A 24,294-nucleotide genomic window follows, 5' to 3' on the forward strand; every position below is an offset into this window, starting at 1 on the left:
GACAGGGGACTCGCTCTGCCCGCCCAGCCCCCAGAGGGTGGTCCACAGGGCTCAGCCCACCCAGGGAGCCCGACTTGCTCACGTCCTGCTACAAACAGGCCCGGGAAGGGCTGCTCCAGGTCAGTATATCGCACGTCCCCTGTTCCATTTGTCACACCCATTTTGATCATGAGCGATTCTAGGACCTGTCTACCTCTAGGAAATGAAAAGCCACTGAGGTCGTGGAACCTCAGCTCTTTCTGAGTGGGTGGCGGGCTGCAGAGGACCCTGGTCAGAGCAGATGCAGGAGGGGACACACCTGTGACTACACCTTTGGGAAGAAACCTTTGACATCAATTCGGAGGACAAAAATATTTGCAACAGTAAAATCATGTTGTGTATTTATTAACCAAATAATCCCAATCAAATAAAAACCAAAGGTGCTTCTGCAGCTAAGGAAAGTGAGACAGCGCCAGCACATGACAGGTGATGCTGTGACCTGTCACAGTGTGACCGTGGATGTGAGGTGATCTCTGTGGATAACATTATTTACACTCTCCTCTGTAAATACACAAGTCATAGACACAGCCGTCTCTCTCTGGAGTGAGACCTTACATTTTTCAAGTAGCGCTGTGCAACACTAGCCTCACGCCTGGAGATGTCTGATCCGGACACCCTGGACCTTCCCCAGTTCTGTCCCCGCCGTGGCAGCAGCACAGGAAAGGACTGATGATCTCGGGGGGTGGCCCACTGTCCCCAAAGCTCCTGCACACAGTGTGGGGCCTTGTGACATAGAGGAACCCGTCACTGTCCTCTAATGCCCCACTCGGATGGCGCCTCCCCAGCCAGGCCTGGTCCCCACTGTCCCCTTCCCTGCCGCTCCACTGCCAGAGTGACTCTCACGCAGCTCCGTGCTCCTCCTGTGTGTCCCTCACGCTGCCCCGTGTGCGGGAACCTCCGCCCATGGCGTCCTCTCTCCTGACCCAGGACTTCCTGGAGGGGACGGACTGTGTCACCCTCACCATTGTCCCCCTCCTGCCAGCAAGAGAGCCTTGAACACATCAAATGCTCACTCGTGTTTATTAAATGCAGCAGTGACTGAAGAGTTAGGGTTAAGCGTCTAGATATTTGTTCCTCCAACCCACGAGCTCACGTGCAGGGGGGCACAGGGAGGGTGTCCCCCAAGGCCCCAGGCATGGGTGTCCCCCAAACTGATCCATATGCCCTAGGCATGGCCTCTTTGTGAAAATCCATCTTAAATTCCCATCTTCTGTTGAATAGAGGAACAGCGCGATCCAGCAGGCTGAGTGCAGAGCGCAGGCTGAACTGGAGCGTGGAGTCGATTATGCAAAGAGCTGCAGAGATTTTTCCCTCAGTTGTCAGGACAGGAACAAGCAGGGTCATGGAGGCCCAGAAGGGAAGGAATTCTTTTGGTGCCCATGAGAGACATTTCTAGTATTTTGAGCTTCGGTTATACAGACTGTAAGGACTCATTGGAACACTACGCAAGTGAGTTAGCTCTTTCCTGCTGGTTGACGTCCACTCGTCTCTCTAGGACAAACAGACACACGGGAGGGGTGTTAAGGGCGAAGGAGGGGCGGCACTGAAACCCTGAGGCCCCGTGGGGCTCCTCACATCCTGGGCAGGGAAGAAGAACTGGAGGACCCGCCAGGCTCCACCCTTTGGGGCATCTGTGCACCCTCTGAGGAGCTCCGGGGCTCACCACTGCTTCTTGGTATGCTCTTGGTTCTTGCACGGTCCATTTTGTTTCTTCATTGAGTCCAAAGTTGCCAGGAAGCAGACCGTGAACAGGATAGCGCATAACGCCAAGTTAGGAATCTAGGAGAGCAGAGGGGCGGGGATGGAGGTCAGATGGGGCCTCAGGGGGTGAGGGGTGATGGTGATGTGAGTCCAGGACCAGGAGGGTTTGTCTGCCATCGAAGTGTGGCCGGCCAAGGACCATCTCTGACTTCGGGGGATGGGGTCCCCTGTCCTCTCTCAGCCTCACGGGGCAACATCCCACCCGCTGTCTGTGAGAGTCACATGTGGGGTGAGAGTCTGGCCATTTCAACGCTCCCTGCCAGCGCTCCCTGAGGGACAGGGTCATCTGTTTGGGGAAACACCTTGACCGGTGGCTTCAGGTGCGGGAGGCCTGAGGTGGGGTCTGGAGTCACACAGGGAAATGGAGCTGTGCTGTGCAGGCTGGGAATAGGAATTCGAGGGTGCACACAGGCTGCAGAATGAAGAGCGAGACGGTGGCAGGGGACAGAAGGTCCCGAGCGCCATGGCGGCAGGTGCAGCCTGCAGGGAGAGGCTCCTGCCCGAGACCCAGACTCGCCAAGCAGGGCTGGCGACGCCCCAGGGATGGGTGGTTTGCGGGCTGTGATGTGAACCTCCGCCCTCCCGCTGACCCTCTGCAGAGAGCCAGCCACTGAGAGGATCTTCTGGGCTCCTGACAGTGACATTTTGTGGAGGGGAGGAATGGGGACTGTCCCTTTGGCTTGGGAAAAAAGAGTCAGTGAAATGATCCCCACATTGGACTAACTGAGCAGCAGGAGGGACCCAGGAGCAATGCAGCCCTCTGCTTGTTGTCCCCGAGAACACCCAGGGGTGCGGGGTCTCCCAGAGCAGCTGGGAGGAGAGTTTCCAGAGAATCCTTTTGCATCTGAGGGACAAGGGAAGACCTAGGTACCATTTGGGTACCAATTATGTGAAATGATAAACATGACAGTATTAATCTTATCAATATGAATAAGGTGCACGGCACCTGGTAGGTAACAAGGAAAAGTTTCTCAATAATCATTTTTAAACTGGCCTTGGGGGGAGCCAGCAGCTCAGGGACTTGTCCCTTTGGAGAGGCGTCTCCTTAGCCCTTTCCTTCTCCCCCCTCAACTGAGCAGCGGTTGTCACACGGCCACTCGGTACCCGAGGCTAAGTGCAGCACCCTGACAGGCACAAGCTGGGAGGGGACAGGTGCAGACCAGCTGAGTGTCACTCACAGCAGAGGGGTAAGAGCCATAAAAGAGCAAAAAGAGGGTCCCAGGGCCCTGAGGGGAGGGAGGTTTGCTTCTTCCCAGGGGCCTTAGCGAGGGTGGGGTGGGAGCAGCCTCCCGGGTAAAGAGGGGGCAGGATGAAGGAGTCGGAGTCAGTGAGTCCCGGGAGCTCAGAGGAGAATCTGGGCCTTGTGCACTGAGTATTCGGTGGTTTTCAATGGTGTTTTTAAAGAAAATTCTTTTTATACCTAGAACCTTCCAAGGAACAAGGGCCCCTCAAGCACTGAGATTGTTGCTCTTTGATGGGAAATAATTCCCGCTGTCAGACCCTGGAGCCCCTGCATTCCGGGGTCATCGTGTGCAAAGCAGCAGTGACTAAAGGTCACCCTTCAGGGTCACATGGGCTTCTGAGGCTGGAAGGTGGGGTGTCGGTTGGCATGAGAGGAGGTCTCCGCCAGAGATCAGACCTTGGAGGCTGAGATTACAAGCTGGGTTTCCTGACTGTGTCTCTGTGTGCTGCAGGGCATTGGCTGTGCTGCTGGGGTTCCTCCCAAGTAAAGTCCCACGTTCTTCCTCCCTTCCCCCTCCTCCCTCCTCCCTTTCTCCCCAAATCTCCCAGGCCCCCGGGCACCGACCTCATCACTGGGAAGTTTCTCTGTTTCCCTGCTTGTGCCTGTCCTCAGAGGACAACAAACACCTCCACCCTCATTCCACTTGCCCGTCCTAGTGTTCAAGGAAAGTCACCTCTTCTGAGAGCCAACCATTAACTCTACCCAAGGCCTAACTGTGCGCTTCCCTAAGAATTCCTGAGAACTGGCCTTGAGCAACTGACTCTGACCCCAAAGGCAGCAGCACGGCCCACAGAGGGCAGGGCCTGGGGTTCCTCTGCCATCCGCTGCGGTCCCCTCTGCCCGCCAGCCCACGGAGAACGCGCTGCCCAGGGGCCCTGGGAGGATGGGCTGACCTGCACACAGCGGCCCCTGTGCGTCCTTTGTCACAGCTGCTTCCCTGTCCAGTCCCGCAGTCGCCTCAGGAGCCTGAGATGGCCTTTGGGACACGAGTCCCCATGTCCTCAGCTGCTCGGCTCCTGAATACACCTGCTGTGCCTGACACCCACCCCCTCTCCAGGGGGCTCCTCCGTGTGGCCAGCAGCCCACCCTGCTTTGGGCAGCCATTGACCAGGGTCAGCCGACCTTTGCCCTCCTCCTGACAATGTCCTCCCAGTGAGCACAGCCAAGCAGCACAGACTCCCAACGTTCCTCCTGGTCCTTTCTTGGTCCATTTCCTGGCACTGACTTGGTCAGGCAGCCATGTCCCTGCCTCAGTGACCCCCAGGGTCCCCTGACTGGTTCCACCTCCTGTCCCTGCCACTCCACATCCAGCCCAGGACCACGGAGGCCTCCCATGGGCACGTCTGGTCGCGACCTTCCTCGGGACTCGGGGTGCAGGACACCCCTGCGGGCAGCTGCAGGCCCTTCCTCACCGGCCTCCCTCCCCTCCTCCCCTGACCCCTGCAGCCCTCACATCCGGGTCTCTCCCCCGACACCCCACACCTGAGGGGCTGCCCTGATGGCCCCAGCCTGGCTGAGTGGCCCCTTGCTGGGATGCCCGCGTCTCTTGCATCACCTCCCCTCCTCCACAGGAGACCCAGGACAGCCCTCTGGACTCAGAAGGGACATAGCCCCTCCGCCAGGAACTCCTAATCTCTCACAGAAACAGATTTTGCATAAGAACAGAATTTTGATACAACCTTTGAATTAGAAGCTGGCACTCACATGTCCCCAGACTAGGAAACCTTACTGAGTCCTCCCCATGGGGGGTCGTTCCCTTGTAGATTTTCCCTGAAATATCAGGGACTGCTTACCACCACAGGCATCCTGAAGCCTCAGCCGCTGTGTCGGGTGTTCTGTCCCCTGCCTGCAGGGCGTTCTTTTAAACTCTGGGAACCTCACTTTCAATTTCATTTTCCTCTACTCCCAGCCAATCATTCTCTAACTTAATTTTGAACCACAAAAACAAAAAACACACGACAGGTGCATGACATGTGTAATCACTTGGCCCCTGACACTCAGAAACAGAAGAGGAAATAATATCCCCTGAGTCACCAACCACATACTGGACAGTCCTTCCTGACCCGGGGAAGGCTGCTTTGAAGCCAGCTCACTGTGCCCTAATCATCACCCTGATTACTGAGTCAGCTTATGCTCTGGAAGCAAGCAAACCCAGCATCTCGAAGACTCAGGACAGAGACTTCTTTCTCACTCACGGAGCATGAGGGATGGGGCAGTGGAGAGGCCTCTGGGCTCAGCAGCCTTTGGCTTCAGGCAGAGGGGGAAGGTCAGGTCCCCACCTCCTGGGTTACACTCTGGGCCCAGGTGAAAGGAGTGGCCCCGACCAGACACGTCTCCTCCTGGAAAAGTGCACGGGAGCCCAAGGAGCTGACACCAGCCACGCAGGTCCCTCTGTGAACTCCTGCTCAGCTGTGCTCAGAGGCGGTGTGCTCACTCCCTTCCACTGGCCAAAGAGATCACACGACCAAGCCACAGGCAATGAGGAACCCTGGTAGGCCCCCAGATAATGGCAGGGACACGTCCTGTACCACCTTGAGGGGGCACAGCAGCAGGGGGTGGGCAGGGGAACCAGTCTGAAGCCAGAGACACTTCCCACAGCCATTCAGAACTGAAGCCCCAGAAAATGCTGGGCTGAGGGATGAGGGACGGCGGCTGGGTGGGGACACTGCATCCAGGTGTGTCCACAGGCACAGGCACAGCAGGTGCGCGTCTAGGTGAGGCTCTGGGGGTGTCAAGGGATGCACCGCCTTCACTGGAAGCCCGTGGCTGCAGGTCACACACTGCACTAGCTAGGGCTCTCCAGAGAAGCAGAACTGTTGGGAGACACGTGCATACATATGGGGATTAACTGTGCAGAGTGGCTCATGGGACTCAAGGGTCGTCCAGGAAAGCCAGGCTGGATTGACACTGAGACTGAACCCACCACAACCAGGAGAGCCCTGGTGTCATTCCCCGTCCAGGGGCAGAAGAGGAGATGAGAGGTCTCAGCTCTAGCAGTGAGGCAGGAAGAAGGGGTGAAGCCCTCCTTCCTCCACCTCTTGTCCTCTTCAGGCCCTGCAGGGGTGGGTGATGCTGGCACATTGCTGGGGGCACAGAGAGCACCACGTCCCCTACTCAAATGCTCCTCTCTCCCGCAAACGCCTGGCAGACGCTCCCAGAGCGATGTGGAATCTGAGCCCTCCTTGGCCGCCTGCCCAGCTCCTCCTCTGTCCTGCCACAGGCCCGCACAGCCGCCGGCGCCCGCAGGGTAGAGATGGTCTCTGTCTGGGGATAACCAGGACTTTTCATTCTAATGCCAGATGTCTACTAGCAAGGTCAAGGCAGTGTGGCCAGCAGCTGTGGCTAATGCAATGTGAGCCTCAGCCCCTGCCTGAATAAGGACATGGTCTCAGGTTAACAGAGCCCTGACTGCTGTGGCAGGGATGAGGCCCCTCCCAGAGTCAGCGGGTGCTGGGGAGTGGACGCCCCCTTTGGCACTTGCAGGACCTTCCCGGAATTGCTTCGTTTCTAGCAAGAGCCTAAGTGAGCTGCACACCAGGGAGCTCAGCCAGCTCCGGCCACTCTGCACACCTGCGCCGGTGCCAGCCCGGCGGGGCGGGTTTCAGAGTTGGGAACGCTGATGTGAGAATGCACCCTTAAGGCAGGACGAATGCCACGGAGGAAGGAGAAGGAAGTGTTTGGGGCTGACAAGGTCAGAGCCCCAGTCAGCAGGGGAAGCAGACATGTGGCGATTTGCTCCCTGTCCAAACCCGGGGTCCCCAGGTGCCACACTCCGGCTCCCCCCAGCTGCCTCTGATGCACAGGCCTCCCGCTCGGGCAGGCTCAGCCCCTGGATCCCGTGAGTCTGCCTCCCACGGGGGCCCCAGGGCCCCCCACTTTGCCTCACTCGCCCAGACACCAGCAGGACAGGTGGATTTTAAGAGACGTAATACAGGCTGGGCGCGGTGACTCACGCCTGTAATCCTAGCACTCTGGGAGGCCAAGGTGGGTGGATCGTCAAGGTCAGGAGTTCGAAACCAGCCTGAGCAAGAGGGAGACCCTGTCTCTACTATAAATAGAAAGAAATTAATTGGCCAACTAAAAATATATAGAAAAAATTAGCCGGGCATGGTGGTGCATGCCTGTAGTCCCAGCTACTCGGGAGGCTGAGGCACGAGGATGGCTTGAGCCCAGGAGTTTGAGGTTGCTGTGAGCTAGGCTGATGCCACAGCACTCTAGCACAGGCAACAGAGTGAGACTCTGTCTCAAAAATCAATCAATAAATAAAAATAAAAGACAAATACACCTGTACATGAAAGCTTATCAAAGATAAGCTCTAGGCCAGGTTTGGAGCTCATGCCTGTAATCCTAGCATTCTGGGAAACCAAGGCGAGCAGATTGCTCAAGGTCAAGAGTTCAAAACCAGCCTGAGCAAGAGCGAGACCCGGTCTGTACTAAAAATAGAAAGAAATTAATTGGCAAACTAAAAATATATAGAAAAAATTAGCCAGGCATGGTGGCACATGCCTCTAATCTAAGCTACTCCAGAGGCTGTGCAGAAGGATTGCATGAGCCCAGGGTTTAAGGTTGTTGTGAGCTAGGTTGATGCCACGGCACTGTAGCCCAGGTAACAGAGCAAGACTCTGTCTCAAAATAAAAATAAATAAAATAAAATAATAAAGATAAGCTCTGGAGTTCAGTGTGCCCAAGGTCAGGAAGCCAGACTGAGGCTTGACAGGGGGGCAGATGCCCACCCTCCAGAGGGTCTGGTGTTCTGCTGCTTAAGGAGGAAATAGCTTTATACCCAAGTTGAGATTTTCCCTTTCACTTTCCTTCTCACACTGTTTATATAGTGTGTTTCCCCAAAAATAAGACAGGGTCTTATATTTATCTTTCCTCAAGAAGACATCCTAAGGCTTATTTTACGGGAATCTGTTGTATTTTTTAACTACAGTACAACAATCTACATTTATTCAAATATAGTTAAGTCGTCTTCTGGAACATCATCCTAACTCTCCAAACCCCAAATTCCATCCTGAATTTTTTGCGATTCCATTTCCTTTAGAACCACTGGCCCGCTCACGCCTATAATCCTAGCACTCTGGGAGGCTGAGGTGGGTGGATCATTTGAGCTCAGGAGTTCGAGACCAGCCTCAACAAGAGCGAGACCTCCTCTCTACTAAAAATAGAAAGAAATTAATTGGCCAACTAAAATATATATATAAAAAATTAGCTGGCGTGGTGGCACATGCCTGTAGTCCCAGCTACTCAGGAGGCTGAGGCAGGAGGATTGCTTGAGCCCAGGAGTTTGAGGTTGCTGTGAGCTAGGCTGACACCACGGCACTCTAGCCCAGGCAAGAGAGTGAGACTCTGTCTCGTTAAAAAAAAATGAAAATAAATAAATAAACAAACAATCATTACCAAAATACAAGACATTTAAAAATAAAAAAAAAAAATAAAAAAAAAGAACCATTGGCCCCAATCTCTCATGTCAAGCAACAGAGCTCTCATGAGGCAGATGAGAAGGGCTGCTCATCTTGTTTACCGCTGTGTGTCGAAATGCATGGGTTGTGCAGATGTGCTGCGTGGCCACGCCCATCACTAGGTCTTATTTTCAGTGTAGGGCTTACATTGCACAAATGTTCGGAAATCCTGCTAGGGCTTATTTTCTGGGTAGGTCTTATTTTTGGGGAAAATGGGTAATACCTAAATACAAAATATAGTTTAACTGAGATTGAGATGACTATAATCTTTAAAAACGAGGTATTTTCCTTAATTGGAAAGGCTAATGATTTCCTGCACAAACACATGGAAACAGCGATGTTTGTCATTTAAAAATATTTTCATTTATAGTGTTTTTAGCATGTATTCCTGGGGTATAAGTCCAGTGTGGCGGCATGGACATGTTGCACTGCGGTGAGGTCGGGCCGGCAGTGCACCCGTCCTGAGCAGTGCACGTCGTTCCTGCCTAGCAACTGTCCGTCATCCAACCCCCCAGCCCCTCCTCCCCACCTAGTAGTGTCTTGTTGTCTGCCTTTTTCTTTCCATCTGGTCACTTCTGTCTTGTAAATCTGGATCCTCCTACGTTGGGTGCATTTGTATTTAGGGTTGTTAGATCCTCTTGCTGAACTGATGCCTTTATCATCACATAATGCCCTTGTTTGTTTTTCTTCTTTCTTTGTTTCTTTATTTCTTTCTTTCTTTTTTTACTGTTTTTGATGTAAACTCTGTTTCATCTGATATAAGTATAGCTACTCTTCCTTTTTGGTTTCTGTGTGTGTGGAATGTCTTTCGCCATCCCTTTACTATCAGGCTGTGTTTTTACAGGTAAGGGGAGTTTCTTATAAGCTGCATGTAGTTGGAGGATCTTTTTGAGGCATTCTACCAGTCTATACTTTTAAATGGAGCATTTAACCCATTTACATTCAAGGTTAATATTGACATGTGAGTCCTTATTCGTGTCATATTGCTAATTGTTTTCTAGTTGTTTTATCAACCCTTTCTTTTTCTGTCTTTTTGTTTTTGTGCTTTGGTGAAATTCCATCATGTTGCCATTTGAGTCCTTTTCTTCCTCAGAGTGATTGTTGTCAACAGAAAAAAAGCCAAATTCTGTAAAATAATTTTAAAGGCATTTACTTTGAGCCAAATTTGAGGACCATGACCCTGAGCCACTCCCAAGATGCCTTGAGCAAGTGGACTCGCTGTGGCTGGGTTACAGTTTGGTTTTTTTTTTTTTTTTTTTTTTTTTTTTTTTTTTTTGAGACAGAGTCTCGCTTTGTTGCACAGGCTAGAGTGAGTGCCGTGGCGTCAGCCTAGCTCACAGCAACCTCAAACTCCTGGGCTCAAGCGATCCTTCTGTCTCAGCCTCCCAAGTAGCTGGGACTACAGGCATGAGCCACCATGCCCGGCTAATTTTTTTTTATATATATATATCAGTTGGCCAATTAATTTCTTTCTATTTATAGTAGAGACGGGGTCTCGCTCTTGCTCAGGCTGGTTTTGAACTCCTGACCTTGAGCAATCCGCCCGCCTCGGCCTCCCAAGAGCTAGGATTACAGGCGTTACAGTTTGGTTTTATACATTTCAGGGAGACAGAGGTTTCAGGTAAAGTTATAAATCAATACGTGGGAGGCAAACATTGGCTTGCCCCAAAAACTGGGTCATCTTGAAGGGGGGAAGGGGCACTTACAGGTTATAGGTACCTTTAAAGACTCCTTGGCTTGTAATTGGTTAAAGACATGAAGCTTTGTCTAAAGGCTTGTAATGTTTCAACAGAAGGAGCTGTTACAAGAGATAAGCCAGGGGACATAGATTTGTTGTGTAGATTGAGGACCTGCAGGTTTGTCTTGCATACCCTTAGGCCTGTTAGTGGGTTACAAAGGATGTCCCCAACAAGGGAGGGGGGCATGATAAGGCATGTGTGACACCTTCCTCCTGGCAGGGAGATTAGTTTTTGGATATTCCTTTGTCCACAAGGAGCTCCATTTAGTCAGCTGATGTGGGGGGGAGTGAGCCTTAAAATTTTATTTTAGTTCACATTGTTTTATAAGACCTGTGAGTTTTGCGTTTTCGTGTGTTTTCTTTTTTTTTTTTTTTTTTTTTTTTGAGACAGAGTCTCGCTTTGTTGCACAGGCTAGAGTGAGTGCCGTGGCGTCAGCCTAGCTCACAGCAACCTCAAACTCCTGGGCTCAAGCAATCCTCCTGCCTCAGCCTCCCGAGTAGCTAGGACTACAAGCATGCGCCACCACGCCCGGCTAATTTTATATATATATATTAGTTGGCCAATTAATTTCTTTCTATTTATAGTAGAGACGGGGTCTTGCTCTTGCTCAGGCTGGTTTCGAACTCCTGACCTCGAGCAATCCGCCCGCCTCGGCCTCCCAGAGTGCTAGGATTACAGGCGTGAGCCACCGCGCCCGGCCTCGTGTGTTTTCTTGATGGTGAATGTGGACCTGTCATTCCCATGGGTACCATCTCTTGGAGCATTTCCTGAGGGGCCGCCCTAGGGGTGACCAGTTCCCTCAGTGTTTGCTTGTCTGGGAAAGACTTTATTTCTCCCTCATTTGTGAAGCTCATTCAGGCAGGATATAAAATCCGTGACTTACCAGTTTTTCTTTCAGCACTTTGAAAATGCCATCCATTCTCTTGGGTCCTATAAGCTTTCTGAGTTGAAGTGTCTGTTAGCCTGATGGGCTTCCCTTTATAACCTTTGTCTTGCTAATTTTAAAATTCCCTCTTTCACTTTCACTTTGGATGTCCTGAATCTAATATGCCATGGTGATGTCCTTTCTTTACTATATTTCCCTGGAACTTACTGGGCCCTCTGTTTTGAGATTGTTAGAGCTGGAATTTGCAGGGCAGAGACAGAGTCACCGAGGCTGTAATTATCAAAAGGAGTTTTATTGTCTAGCTTGAGCTAGGGTCCAAGCCCAAGAGTGCCAGCACAGCGGCCTCTTGTTCGGGCAGGGAGCCGGCCTGGTGTGGGAGTGAGCTTTTTATACCTAACGCGCACAGGCTGTTCATGGGCTGATCATGCATCTGTTCCCTACAGTGATTGGTGAGCCCCCGATCCGCCATCCTTCCCAAGTCTCTAACCTCACCCTGCCCCTGACTGGCTCTAACCTGTTCCGGGTTCTAGCCAAGGGGCTCTGGTCTCAGCGCTTTTCCTCTGCATCTTATTTCATCCCATAATGCACCCATAATGCCCTGCAGTTAGCTGTGGTCAGAAAGCAAGCAGTAAACAGAGGCTAAAGGACGGCCCTTAGCCTAATAGCCCAGTATCTTACAAGATATCCAAATCTCTTGTGATGTTTGGGAAGTTTTCAGTGATTATTTCCTTAAATAGCTTTTCTAAACTTTTTAATCGCTCTTTCTCTTCGGGAATATTGATAATTCGTAATTTATGTAGACCAAGAAGTCTCAAAGACTTTGTTCATACTTTTTTTTTCTTTTTTTCTTATCGTTGTTAGCGTTTTTGTTTTTTTAAGGTGATTTCTATTTCCTTTGTAAATTTCTCATTCGTATCCTGAATTCATTTTTTCAATGTCTTTGTAATAGATTTCAGATTTCTCTTGCATCTACTGAGCTTCTTTATAATCGATAGGTTGAATGTTTCATGTGGCATTTTGGGGAGTTCGTTTTGTTTGGGACCATTGCCGGGCAATTGCTGTTGTCCTTTGTGGTGTCCTGTTTCTTTGTGCATTTTCACGTTTCCTGTGACCTTCTGTTGATATCTGTGCACCTGGTGTAGCAATTCTGTCTTCCAATGTTTTGAAATTACTGTCAGAGGAGAGAATTTTTTTCCTGAAGGAGTATATACACCGTTGATTCATAGGAAACTTTGGCTTCGATTTTGGTGCGTGCGGTGGTGTGATGTTCACGTGATTTCTCCAGCAGCTCACGGGTCAGGGATGTCTGTGATCTCTTCGGTGGCTTAGCATGGGGTCTGCAGGTGAGGCTGTGGTGAAGCCGTGCTGGGGTCTTAGGTGCCAGCTGAGCTGCTCTCTGGGCCCTGTGGAGGCAGCAGTGGGCTGGGGTCCCTGGTTTTAGGCCCCAGAGCAGCTTACATGGCACTGGGGTTGGGGGTCCTGGGGGGCCGTTCTCGGGCCTTCATGTGGCTTTCTCTAAGCTAGTGGTGGCAGCAGTGGGCTGGGCGTGTAGGCCGGTTCTCAGTCCCCGGAGGGGCTGGCAGGATGAGGGTGGCGGCAGGAGCAGTGGGGAGCAGCACCCAGGACGTGAATGGTGGGTGTCGGTGCTGCTGATGCCCGTGACAGGTCGGGCGTGCCCTTCTCCCGTCCCACGGCCACCTGGAGCACTAGGGTGGGTTGACGCTAAGTTGTCCCCGTCTCTCCCACATCAGGTGGCTGCAGACGGCCGTCTTCTCCTGGTGTCTTCACCTGCTCTTCCCTCCATGCGCATCTTGTCTGAATGTCCTCTTCTGTGAAGGACAGCAGTCACTTTGTAAGGACTCACCCTAATGACCTGGTTTTAGCATCATTACGTCTCCTAACACAGTCACATTCTAAGGTTCTGGGGATCTGAACTTCAACATATGAGTTGACGTTGGGAGGACAGAGTTCACCCATGACACGGAGCCCCAGGCTCCCTGGGAGACGGGACTGGGGAGAGAGAAGTGAAGAAGCAGCAGGGTTTTGCTTTGAGCAATGGCAGGAAGGAGCTGAGATGCAGAGGCTGCAGCTAGAAGAGATTTGGGGAGTTCAGGAGTCCAGTTTGGAAGAGCTGGGTTTGACAGACCTATCAGACACACTATAGGGATATGGCGGGGGGGGGGGGGAGCAGTGCAGCTGGTCTTGAGGTCTGGGGTTCAGGAGGGAGGTGCGGGCTGGGGACGGATAAGCCATGAGCCTGCATGAGGCCAGCAAGGGAGCCGTGAAGCCAGAAGCTCTGAGGGGTCTGAGATGCTGCTTTCGAGCTCGTGTAGCAGCCGCGGCACCTCGGCACTGGTCCCCAGCCCAGTCCCCACGCGGCAGTGGGGTGAGAACCAGATGCCACCCGGGCATGTGGCCAGGATGCATCTCAGGGAAGGAAACCGCAAATACTGATGCTGAAAGCTTATTCAAGAAGACTGGGACAGCGGCCCCTCCCACCCTCTGCATTGTCATTACTCTGGAACGGAAACAATCCCCTTGGGAGGTAGTTGAGGTCCCCAAGACCAATCCCTGGTTTGATGACTAAGTATGAGGACTCCCAGGACTCAGCAGAAATGGCCACTGACTCTGTGGTCTCAGGCCTGCCCTGAGGCGAGATGTTCCTTTCTCAAATTACATTGATCAAGATTCTCGCCAAGACTCCCTGAAAGGGGGTGTGCTGTGCACTGTTTTGTTAAATGTCGTCAGGAGGGTCTGAAGTGCAGCCAGGTGAGGACCTCTGCTCTGGCCGTGCACCCCCATGGTGTGGCCCGAGGCCCTCCACACAGGTCACTGTCCCTGGGCAGTCCCCACCCATAGCTAGCTCAGCCCCTGGGGAGGATTACAGGCCAGCCCGCTGAGAGCTGGGGTCTGAACAGCCGGGTCCACGTAGGAGAGGACAGAGGACAGGATGAGGTGCTGGGGACACCCCAAATTAGGGAGCAGGACCCTGGCGCATCCCGGGGCAGGTGGACAGTGCCGACTGTGCAGGATGCATGGTGACAGGAGCTATGCTGATGAGCCTTAAGAAAATCACACACCCTCTCTGAGCCTCTGTAGCACTAGATGAGAAATACTTGCTCTGATCTCCCTGCCAGGGTTGAGGGAGGGGCGACTGTGAAAACAGCAGCTCAGGTGTGAACAGAGCTCCCCAGTGTCCACCCCCCCTCCCTCCCATGAGATTACCGCGGGATGTAGAACAGACAGGGCCACCTGCCCCATTTTCCTGGCAGGGGAAACAGTCTCAGCAGGGTGCACTGGTGTCGAGAAGGTCTCTCAGCTGCCAGGGGCACTGTGGGAACCCGACTGGCCGTGTAGGCTTCAGAGCAACAGGTCCCCACCCCTGTCCCACTCTGGTGACACTTTGGAATGTTTTTGCAGACTGAGACGTGCTCATGAACTAGGTGACACACCTGGGTTCACTCCTGATATGACGCTGGACAAGTTGGACAATTCCCTCAACTCTGTGAGCCCCGGTCCCCAGGTGCAGAAGAAGGACCCATCGGTGCTGCAGTATTAATGTGATAATGTGGTTAATGCTCTAGTATTGTCACTGTGGTATTAACATGGAGTATTGATGTGAGTAATGTCATGGCAGCTCCACTGGTGGGTCCCCAAACCCCACCTGTGACTGTCCCTCAGTCACTACAGCCAGAAACTGTGGCCTTGTCCTCATTTCCCTTCCTCAGCTCCCTGTGCAGCTCCACCCCCGACCCCAGAGCTCTCACCTGCAATCCCTGTCCCCAGTCAGCCTAGGTGTTCCCACTGTCACCACCTGGTGGGGACATTAAACAGCTCTGTGCTGGGCACCCACATCCCTGTGCACTTCCCCAACCCTGACTGTGTCCTTACAGAAACCGCTGTGGCTGACACAGGACAGTGACACCCAATGCTGGGAGCCGCTGTAAGTCCCAGTGGTGGTTGGATTCGCACAGGAAGGAACTCAGGAGCAGCTGCCCGCGCAGAGTGAAGTGAGACGTTAGCCTCGGAGCCCAGACGGAGACTCACGAAGCCTCCCGTGAGGCCAAATGCTGTTTATTTCGTACCCCTGCTTGCAGATAGGTGAAGCCCTGAAAAAGGCGTCCACATGAAAAAAGGGGCTTGGATTTCATAGAAGGCTTTTCCGGGAGGAATAAGTAAATTCTTTTCAAACAAGAAAGAAAGATAAGCATCCTCTTTTCAGGAGGGAGGAGGAAATTGAGTTCCCTTAGTTCCCTGGAGTCTGGCACGGGGACAGCGGTGGGCTTGAGAGGAGGTGTGGGTGGAAGACGGGGAGGGGGGTTCTGTAAGCCCAGCAGAGATCTGCTCAGAAACGCGGGGAGCCTGCTCCGCAGCAGAGCAGAAGTGCCGCTCCCTGCAGAGGAGGCCTGAGCCGGGTTCCTCCAGGGCCTCTATTGGATCAGCTTAACCACAGGCTAAACAAGGGGAGAAATCTTCATGTCATTTCTTGGAAAGGGCAGGTGTTTTCCTGGAATTAGTGTGACTCCCTCCTTTTGTCGAGCAGGCAGTGTCCTCGGGTCAGGCAGGGATTGGGTAGTTCCTTAGAAAGTTTCTGGCACTGAAGTGCATAGAGAAGCAGTGAGGGCCAGCGCTGGTCCATTTCTGCAGGATTCTGGCTTTAATGGGTTGGACGTTGGCCTGCCTCGGGCTGTCTGGTTTTCATGAGGGAAGCTCTAACTTCCTGACTCACTTAACAAAGCCTGCACAGTTCAGCAATGCCCAGGGCAATGCCCAGAGCAGTGTCTGCCAGTTCCCAGCTCATCATCTGGGGACCCTCAGATTATGGGGGTGGCAAGGAGAGGGGTGGGGATTGTCACAGCCATTTCATCCCCCTGTGAGCAGGAGACTAGGAACATCATTATTCTGGTGCACAAGGACGGGGACTTTATCATCAACATTATCATGAATGCCCAAAGTGGGGAACTTTTTATGGAACAAGCCAGATAGGAAATATTTTAGGCGCTGCAGGCTGCCTGGGAAGCTTAGCACGTTCAGCCCCACCCCCACACATCCTCCAGAAAGGTCACAGGGACTGGAGCCTGCGTTGGCAAGTCAGGCCTATGTCAGGAAACCTCCAGAAAAGCCCTGAACTAGGGGGGGGTCACAGAGCTTCTGGGCTGCTGAGCAGGAGGGGGTGCCTGGAGGAGGCAGGGCAGCCCCCAGCCTTCCGCACTCCTGGCCCCGTGCGTCTCGTCCCTCTGCTGCTCCCTGCACCCTCGCTCGTGTGCTTCTGATAGACCAGGACACGGAAGGAAACCCCTTCCCTGCGTGCTGGGACCACCAGTGGGGTGTTGTGGGAAGCCCTGATTTATAGCTAGGTGGTCAGGAGTTCCAGGGACCCAGACTTGTCATTGGCATTTGAAGCAGGCACAGTGTTGAGGGACTCAACCTTTTACCTGTGGGACCTGATGCCAACGCAGGGAGGGAGCGGCTGATCTGAATGGAATCCTAGGTCACCAGGTGGCCACCACCAGAACACTGGTCAAGGTGGAAAAATCCCCACACATTTTGGTGCCCAGGACGTTGAGTGAGCGAGCAGGAAGCAGCTGGGTTTCCCACGTGACGCAGAGCCTCAGACAGCTTCCCCCAGGGGGTGGTGGGACTGGCGGGCAGGCACAGCAGCCAGAGGACAGCAGGGCTCCTGACAAGGAGTCCCTGATGGGGGACGTGAGCCTGGGACCAGGGGCCGAGTGGTGTGAACGCTGCGCACAGCCGAGCCCTGCCCAGCACAATGGCACTCACAGCAGCCCCCTCCATCACCGGCTTGGGGACAGGGCGGGAAGCAGCGGGGGCAGCGCCACCTGGAGGCGCAGAGGGGCAAGAGTGGCTCGCCAGGAGGAGGAGGAGGCCTCGGGGCAGCCGGAGCACGGCCAGGGGACAGCGTTGAGGGACACTGAGGTTATTGGGTCCAATCCTGCAGGTGGCCAGTAAGGTGAGGTCAGAGACAGAAGCTCTGGGCTTGGCGAAAGGCAGGGCGTGGGGACTTGGGGAGAGCAGCACCGCAGTGGGGGACCTGGGGGAAGGCAGGTGCCGGTGGTGGGCGCTGAGGGGGAGAGACAGGGTCTCCTGCCTCAGTCTCCTGCCCTTTCTGCCACGCGGCTCCGCCTCTGCAGAGACCTGGACTGGGCGGCTGGTTTCTCCTTCCATCCTGGCTGTGTCCCGGCTGGGCCCATGGCCTTGGGCAAATGTCACCTTCCCTACTCTGTGTTTGCATCTGTCAGCAGCTGGGTGAGCCCAGACCGCCAAGGCCTCTTCCGGTTTTTATGTTCATTGCTCTTGGGTCTGGGAGTGACCGGGGCCTGCGGGTGACGGTTTGTAGGAGGGAGCAGAGAACGCCCCCAGTTGGCAGTGAGCTGTCACCCAGGATGGCCTGAGGTCTCCTCTGGGCCGAGGGGTCCACAACAGGGGACTGATAGGACACATGGCAGGATAGGAAGGGGACTGTGTTCCAACAAGCTCTGTGATGATTTCAGCAGTGCAGGTGGCAGATGGCCCATGTGGAGGAGCACCAGGTGTATGAGAAGGTGCTTCCCCTGGGGTGACTCGCTGCTGCAGGTGAGCCATGTCCCCCACGCCTGAGTTAACTCAAGGTCGGAGCTGTCGGGAAGGAGGCTGTGGGAACAGGGTGGAGAGTCCGGGTGAGGACAGGAGTTCTGCAGAATGAGGGGCTAAAGGGGACAGGGCTGTGTGAAGGTTAAGGTCAGGGGTCACCTAGACTGGATGTGTAGGGCAAAGGAAGGGCAGAGGAATTTTTCCAATTGTCGGGAATTTACTTGGGTGGGGCAATGAGCTAACCACAAACTTTTGCTTCTGGTCATTGCTTGCTACACCGCTGTATGGGGAATTATGGGATGAGGTCATTGAAGCATGGGCGACTGACCCATCAGGCAATAGAGGGCAACCAACCCGCCAATTATTTCAAAAGGCAATGGTGGGCAACCAATCATTTTAAAGGTCAATGCATGATCCACGTATGATCAGCTTGTGCGCAGCTTGTGCACCATGGGGATAAAAGGCATGCCATTGTTCCAGTCGGGGTCCTTGCCTGCGAGAGTGGCCACTACGTTGGTGCTCTGGGGCTTGGACCCTGGCTAGCCAGAAAATAAACCTCCTCTTGTGTGATTGCATCCTCAATGTCTCTGCTTTTCTGTCCGGTGGGGCTGTGGAAAGTCGGTCCCTAAAAGATGGAGGAACACCCAGAGACCTGGCGAAGGGCGTTGCAGGGTGAGCGAGTGAGGGTGAGTCCTGAGCAGAGGACAGTGTGAGTGTCAGTGAGCTGGGGGACAAGATCCGCCCTCAGTGTGGCCAGGACCACCCAACCCCCTGGGGGTGTGGGGAGAACACAGAGAAACGCAGATGTGTCCATGTCCCTGCTGGAGCTGGGACACTCCCTTCCTCCCTTGTCCTGGGACAACAGCACCAGGCTCCCCAGCCTGCGGACTCCAGGGCACACACCAGCGGTCCCCTGGGAGCTCAGACTTTGGCCGCAGACTGGGGACAGCACAGGCTTCCCTGGCTCTGAACCACTGCACATGGACTGAGCCCTGCTGCCAGTATCCCAGGGTCTGCAGCTTGCTGATGGCCCGTTCTGGGACTGTCATCCTCCCTCACCTGAGAGCCCATCCCCCTCACATACATCCCTCTCCTCTCTCTGTCTGTCCCTGTCCCCACCTGCCCAGCCTGTTCCTGTGTCTCTGCAGAGCCCGACTCACACGGGCAGCAGAGGCACCAATGAGGAGGGACGTTGAGACAGGGGGACTCGCTCTGCCCGACCAGCCCCCAGAGGGTGGTCCACAGGGCTCAGCCCACCCAGGGAGCTGGACTCGCTCATGTCCTGCTACAAACAGGGCTGCTCCAGAATCGCACACACATCCCGTGTTCTATTTGTCACACCCATTTCCATTGTGAGGGATTCTAGGGCCTGTCTAGCTCCAGCAAATGAAAAGCCACCTCAAGCCTTATCTCTTCCTGAGTGGGTGTCGGGCTGCAGAGGACCCTGGTCAGAGCAGTTGCAGGAGAGGACGGACCTGTGACTACACCTTAGGGAAGAATCTTGTGAGATCAACTCAGAGGACAAAAATATATGCAACAGTGAAATCACGTTCTGTATTTATCAACCAAAATATCCCAATCGAGTAAACACCGCAGACACCCTCGCAGTCCTTCTGTAGCTAAGGAAAGCGGGACAGCGCCAGCACGTGACAGGTGATGCTGTAACCTGTCACAGTGTGACCGTAGATGCCAGGTGTTCTCCGTGGATAACCTTATTTACACTCTCGTCTGTAAACACACAAGTCATAGACACAACCCTCTCTCTTTGGAGTGAGACCTTACATTTTTCAAGTAGCGCTGTGCAACACTAGCCTCACGCCTGGAGATGTCTGATCCGGACACCCTGGACCTTCCCGAGTTCTGTCCCAGCCGTGGCAGCCGCACAGGAAAGGACTGATCGTCTCAGGGGGTGGCCCACTGTCCCCAAAGCTCCTGCACACAGTGTGGGGCCTCGTGACACAGAGGAACCCGTCACTGTCCTCTAATGCCCCACTCAGATGTCACCTCCCCAGCCAGCCTGTTCCCCTCTGTCCCCTTCCCTGCCGCGCCACTGCCAGAGTGACTCACGCAGCTCCGTGCTCCTCCTGGGTGTCCCTCACACAGCCCTGTGTGCGGGAACCTCCACCCATGGCATCCTCTATCCTGACCCAGGACTTCCTTGAGGGAACGGACTGTGTCACCCTCACCATTGTCCCCCTCCTGCCAGAGAGAGTCTTGACCACATGAAATGCTCACTCGTGTTTATTAAATGCAGCAGTGACTGAAGAGTTAGGGTTAAGCGTCTAGATATTTGTTCCTCCAACCCACGAGCTCACGTGCAGGGGGGCACAGGGAGGGTGTCCCCCAAGGCCCCAGGCATGGGTGCCCCTCACAGATGCACGTGCCCTAGGCAGGCCTCTCTGTTCAAATCCATCTCAAATCCCCATCTTCCGTTGACTAGAGGAGCAGCGCGATCCAGCAGGCTGAGTGCAGAGCGCAGGCTGCACTGGAGCGTGGAGTCGATTATGTGATCAGGTGGGGACATTTCCCTAGGTCGTCACGGCAGGGACAACCAGGGTCCTGGAGGTCCAGAAGGTTAGGCCTTCTTTTGGTCCCCATGAGAGACACCTCTGGAATCTTTAGCTTCTGTTACACAGAGCGCGAGACCTCATTGTGTCACTATGCAAACGAGGTGCCACTTGCATGCTCGTTGACATCCACTCGTCTCTCCTGGACAAACAGACACACGGGAGGGGTGTTAAGGGTGAGGGAGGGGTGGAACTGAGGCCCTGAGACCCCGTGGGGCTCACCCATCCTGGGCAGGAAACAAGAACCTGGAGGACCCGCCAGTCTCCACCCCTGGGGGCATCTCTGCACCCTCTGAGGAGCTCCGGGGCTCACCTGTGATACTCAGTGTCCTCTTGGTGGGTGGACGCCGATTCCTTTTGTGTTCCATATGGTAAATTGTCCCAGAACATACAGATCAAGGCGCACGCGATCAGCACACTCCCAGCCAGGATCCCAGCTAGCTAGGAGACCAAGGGGTGGGGATGGAGGTCAGATGGGCTGTGGGGGCTGAGGGGCGATGGTGATGTGAGCCCAGACCCGGAGGCTTTGTCCCAGCTCAAAGTGTGGCCTGGGAAGGACCATCTCTGACTTCGGGAGGTTGGGGTGCCCTGTCGTCTCTCAGCCTCACGGGGCAACATCCCACCCGGTCAATGAGGGTCACGTGTGGGGGTGAGAGTCTGACCATTTCAACACTCCCTGCCAGCGCTTCCTGAGGGACAGGGCCATCGTGTTTGGGGAAACACCTTGACCGGTGGCTTCAGGTGCGGGAGGCCTGAGGTGGGGTCTGGAGTCACACAGGGAATTGGAGCTGTGCTGTGCAGGCTGGGATAGGATTTCAAGGGTTCAGAGAGACTGCAGAGAGAAAAGCAAGATGGTGGCAGGGGACAGAAGGTTCCAAGCGCCATGGCGGCAGGTACAGCCTGCAGGGAGAGGCTCCTGCCCGAGACCCAGACTCGCCAAGCAGGGCTGGCGACGCCCCAGGGATGGGTGGTTTGCGGGGATGTGATGTGAACCTCCGCCCTCCCGCTGACCCTCTGCAGAGAGCCAGCCACTGAGAGGACTTCTTTTCTTGTGACAGTGACATTTTGTGGAGGGGAGGAATGGAGGCTGCCCCTTTGGCTTGGGAAAAAGAGTCAGTGAAATGATGCCCACACTGAACTAATTGAGCAGCAGGAGGGACCCAGGAGCAATGCAGGCCTCTGCTGTGGTCCCCGAGAACACCCAGGGGTGCGGGGTCTCACAGAGCCGCTGGGAGGAGAATTTCCAGAGAATCCATTTGTATCTGAGGGACAAGGGAAGACCCAGGTGCCATTTGGGTTCCAATTATGTGAGATGATAAACATGACAGTATTATTCAAATCAATATTAATAAGGTGCATGGCACCTGGTAGGTAACACAGAAAACTTTCTCAATAATCATTTTTAAACTGTCCTTGGGGGGAGCCAGCAGCTCAGGGACTTGTCCCTTTGGAGAGGCGTCTCCTTAGCCCTTTCCTTCTCCCCCCTCAGCTGAGCAGCGGTTGTCACACGTCCACTCGGTACCCGAGGCTGACAGCAGCACCCTGACAGGAACAAGCTGGGAGGGGACAGGTGCAGACCAGCTGAGTGTCACTCACAGCAGAGGGGTAAGAGCCATAAAAGAGCAAAAAGAGGGTCCCAGGGCCCTGAGGGGAGGGAGGTTTGCTTCTCCCCAGGGGCCTTAGCGAGGGTGGGGTGGGAGTGGGCTCCCGGGCAATGCGGGGGCAGGATGAAGGAGTCGGAGTCAGTGTGTCCCGGGAGCTCAGAGGAGAAGCTGGGCCTTCTGCACTGAGTATGCGGTGCGTTTCCATGGTGTTGTTAAAGAAAATCTCCATAGGTAGAAGCTTCCAAGGAACAAGGGTCCCTCAAGCAGCTTCCATTGCTTTTTAATGGGAAATAATTCCATCTGTCAGACCCTGGAGCCCCTGCGTTCCGGGGTCATCATGTGCAAAGCAGACACTCAAGGTCGCCCTGCAGGGTCAGATGGGCTGGCTGAGGCTGGAAGGTGGGGTGTCCGTGGGCATGGGGGAGTCTCCGCCCAAGATCAGACCTTGGCAGACTGAGATTACAAACTGAGTTTCCTGCCTGCGGCTCTGTCCCTGGCCTGGCGCTGGCTGTGCTGCTGGGTTCCTCCCCCGGGAAAAGTCCCAGATTCTTCCTCCCTCCTCCCTTCCTGCCCACGTCTCCAGGGCCTCCCCGGACACCAAGCTCCTTACTGGGGAGTTTCTCAGTTTCCTGCTTGTGCCTGTCCTCAGAGGACAAAAACCCCTCCACCCGCATCCCAGCTGCCTGGCCCAGTGTCCAGCAACAGTCACCCCCTCTTAGAGCCAACCATCCACTCTCCCCCAGGCCTAACTGTGCGCTTCCCTAAGAATTCCCAGGAACTGGCCTTGAGCAACTGACTCTGACCCCAAAGGCAGCACCACTATCTGCAGAGGGCAGGGCCCGGCGGTTCCTCTGCCATCCCGCTGCGGTCCCCTCTGCCCGCCAGCCCACGGAGAACGCGCTGCCCAGGGGCCCTGGGGGGGACGGGCCGACCCGCACACAGCGGCCCCTGCGTGTCCTTTGTCACAGCTGCTTCCCTGTCCAGTCCCGCAGTCACCTCAGGAGCTGAGATGGCCTTTGGGACCCGAGTCCCCATGTCCTCCGCTGCTCGGCTCCTGAATACACCTGCTGTGCCTGACACCCACCCCCTCTCCAGGGGGCTCCTCCGTGTGCCCAGCAGCCCACCCTGCTTTGGGCAGCCATTGACCAGCGTCAGCGACCTATGCCCTTCTCCTGACAATGTCCTCCCAGTGAGCACAGCCAAGCAGCACAGACGCCCAACGCTCCTCCTGGTCCTTTCCTGGTCCATTTCCTGGCACTGACTTGTTCAGGCAGCCATGTCCCTGCCTCAGTGACCCCCACGGTCCCCTGACTGGCTCCACCTCCTGTCCCCGCCAGTTCACATCCAGCCCAGGACCACGGAGGCCTCCCATGGGCACCTCTGGTTGTGACCTTCCTCTGGACTCTGGGTGCAGGACACCCCTGCGGGCAGCTGCAGGCCCTTGCTGATCAGACTCCCTCCCCCCTCCTCCCTGGCCCCCACAGCCCTCACATCCGGGTCTCTCCCCCTGACACCCCACGCCTGACGGGCTGCCCTGATGGCCCCAGCCTGGCTCAGTAGCCCCTCCCTGGGATGCCCACGTCTCTCCCAGCACCTCCTCTCCTCCACAGGAGACCCAGGACAGCCCTCTGGACACAGAAAGGGCTTAGCCCCGCTGCTACCAACTCCTAATCTCTCACGGAAACAGATTTTGCATAAGAACAGGATTTTGATACCACTTTCTTATTAGAAATTGGCTCTCACAGGTCCCCAGAGTGGGAAACCATAGTAATTCCTACCCATGGGGGGTCGAACCCCTGTGGATTTTCCCTGAAATATCAGGAACTACTTACCACCCCAGACATACTGAAGCCACAGCCGCTGTGTCAGGTGTTCTGTCCCCTGCCTGCAGGGTGTTCTCTTAAAGGCTGGGAATTTTACTTTCAGTTTCATCTTCCTCTACTCCCAGCCAATCATTTTCTAACTGAATTTTGAACAACAAAAACAAAAAACACCCAACAGATGCATGACATGTGTAATTACTTGACCCCTCACACCCAGAAACGGGAGGAGAAATAGTGCCACCTGAGTCACAAACCACATACCGGACAGTCCTCCCTGACCTGGGCAAGGGCTGCTTTGAAGCCAGCTCAGTGTCCCCTGATCATCACCCTGATTACTCAGTCAGATTTTGCTCTTGAAACAAGCAAACCCAGTATCTCGACGACTCAGGACAGAGACTTCTTTCTCACTCACGGAGCACGAGGGCTGGGGCAGTGGAGAGGCCTCTGGGCTCAGCAGCGTTTGGCTTCAGGCAGAGGGGGAAGGTCAGGTCCCCACCTCCTGGGTTACAATCTGGGCCCGGGTGAAAGGAGTGGCCCCGACCAGGGACGTCTCCTCCTGGCAAAGTGCACGGGAGCCCA

The 24,294-nt window shown here is 54.6% G+C and overlaps 2 long non-coding RNA genes across 2 annotated transcripts; both read right to left on the reverse strand.

Moving 5' to 3' along the window:
- Nucleotides 1-1,042: 1,042 nt before the first annotated feature.
- On the reverse strand, nt 1,043-4,946 carry LOC105867541 (uncharacterized). The gene is made up of 3 exons (XR_001152336.3): nt 4,837-4,946; nt 1,703-1,818; nt 1,043-1,530 (listed from the first exon to the last, which is right to left on the reverse strand). It is a non-coding gene; the product is annotated as an uncharacterized LOC105867541 (long non-coding RNA).
- Nucleotides 4,947-19,946: 15,000 nt separating this feature from the next.
- LOC105867404 (uncharacterized) lies at nt 19,947-23,801 on the reverse strand. The gene is made up of 3 exons (XR_001152287.3): nt 23,725-23,801; nt 20,602-20,729; nt 19,947-20,430 (listed from the first exon to the last, which is right to left on the reverse strand). It is a non-coding gene; the product is annotated as an uncharacterized LOC105867404 (long non-coding RNA).
- Between the last annotated feature and the right edge of the window lie 493 nt (nt 23,802-24,294).

The sequence above is a fragment of the Microcebus murinus genome, chromosome 4 (genome assembly GCF_040939455.1).
Source record: "Microcebus murinus isolate Inina chromosome 4, M.murinus_Inina_mat1.0, whole genome shotgun sequence".
NCBI classification, from domain to species: Eukaryota; Metazoa; Chordata; class Mammalia; order Primates; family Cheirogaleidae; genus Microcebus; species Microcebus murinus.